Genomic DNA, 2137 nt, shown 5'->3' on the forward strand with positions numbered 1-2137 from the left:
CTTCTGCAGTTTGGCACCCCCTCCAGCAGATGGCGCTCTAGGCGACCGCTTAGTTCGCCTATGCCAAGAGCCGGCTCTGCCTGTCAGAAACGCAGTGGAACTCAGCTGCAGATCTGGCACAGAGAACGGTTTTAAATGAGAGTCCATTTTATTATTATTTTTTTCCATTGGTGAAAGGGACAAGAGCAACATGGTGGTGAAAAGCAAATTTTGACAGGCTGGTGGTTAAAGGTCTGGCAGCTGTGAAGAGCTCCGCTTCACATATTTGAGCACAAGCGAAGCTCGGCTAGACTACCGAATGAAAGATGAGGGAGCCGACCATCAACTCCCTCATCACAAAGGCCCAGCAAAGGATGTTCTTCCTACGGCAGCTGAGGAAGAGATGCTGGTGCGGTTCTACACAGCCATCATGGAGTCCATCATCACCTCCTCCATCACTGTATGGTACACTGGGACTACAGGCAGAGACAGACAGAGACTGCAGCACATTGTGTGCACTGCAACCTCCGACCTGTAGAGGAGCTGTACTCCTCCAGAACTCYAGGTGGCRCAGGMAGAATCACAGCTGACCCWTCTCACCCCGGTCTCAACCTGTTTCATCCCCTCCCCTCAGGCAAAAGACYAGGGTCCATTCGGACAAGAACCTCCCGCCACAAAAACAGTTTTTTCTCCGTCAGCCWTTAGACTAATGAACAATGTTTGATCGGCTCTGGTGCTTCGCTGCCGGCTGCGCTTGCCTTCTTCTTTTTGTATTCTTGACTTGTTTTCYTTCCTCACTTSARCCACTTAGTTTCATTTAGTTCTCTTTCACTCCTTGYTTATGCGCACCACTACACCAGAGCAAATTCATAGTCTGTAACTCGCTTACGGACAACGGCAATAAAGTGTTTCTGATTCTGATTGTGATGATGCCAATTTTTTTCCAAATCTAACTTTTGGTTTGACTAAATTTGTCACTCTCATTGAAAGAACCGTGAGCATGTTTGACTGTTACGTGTTTACAGAAAACGGGTTTGCTCTGAGTTCACAATCAACAGTTTTGACTCCCTACCTGTTCCCTCAGTTACAGTTGAAACATAGAAACTGTAAAACAGGAATTTGATGCAMCTCCCCTTAAACGTCGAAATCGACKTTCCTCGTGTCTCTGACTTRAAGTAGCTCCATCTTTGGTGATTAGTTGGGAGGAATTCATCAGGTTCTACAAAGTCACAGACACATGAAGKCCAATTTGTTTGGACATTTAAAGTCTCCGAACATGACTCATCATTCARTAACCAGAGAGTTACTGCAACCCAGTCACTTCTCCTCCTGTGTATCCTGTGTGGGGTTTGCGTAGATAAACGAGTGTACTTTCAGTTTCCCTGGACGCATTTCACATTTTGTGTTGTTTGTGTGTATGGGTGAGTGACAGCGCGCGGGTTAGGAGGTCTCAATGGTGTTCAGTTTAGCATTGATTTATTCTCTTTCTCCAATTTATTTCCCCTACGCCTGATCTGCCTCCCCGGAGGACAAATGGAGGAGAAACGCCGAGCACAGTTACTATCTCTCTCTTAGTGACACACACACACACACAAAAAAAGAAAGAAAACGTGTTCACAGAGACATTCTCCATCTCATGTTTTCATAAAGAAAATACCTGAAATACATCTAAATCTTTATCTTGGTGTTTTTTTAGAACTRTAAATTCAACACAAGTCCCAAAGCTCCAATAAGACTTCCCATGTTATCTCATGTAAGTGCCCTCAGAGAACCCATAAAGACATAAAGGGACACCCGTACCTTTAGYTGAGTGGTCATAACTCACCAGCTGGTGCTTTTACTGACATTGCTGTCGACATGCGCAGCTTCATTTTGTCCTTTTGCTTTTCGATGTCCTACAGGAAACGCGTGTGCACTGTTTTCATTTTACTGGCAGCTCACATGCTCCTGTAACAGTCTGGAGTCGAAGGGTTGAGTTGGAAGGGAGGGATAAGAGAATGTCATCCCGTTTTATTTCTCCTAAAGGGCGTGATAATGAACTTCACTCTTTAGTATCCACCAGGAAAAAAATATATAAATATAAATAAATATCAGAAATGGGGGCAGGCAGGTCGTTAAACCCACTTGAAAGCTCAGCGCCCTGATCGATAGTCTCGGG

Source organism: Austrofundulus limnaeus, unplaced genomic scaffold (genome assembly GCF_001266775.1).
Source record: "Austrofundulus limnaeus strain Quisiro unplaced genomic scaffold, Austrofundulus_limnaeus-1.0 Scaffold86, whole genome shotgun sequence".
Lineage (NCBI taxonomy): Eukaryota > Metazoa > Chordata > Actinopteri > Cyprinodontiformes > Rivulidae > Austrofundulus > Austrofundulus limnaeus.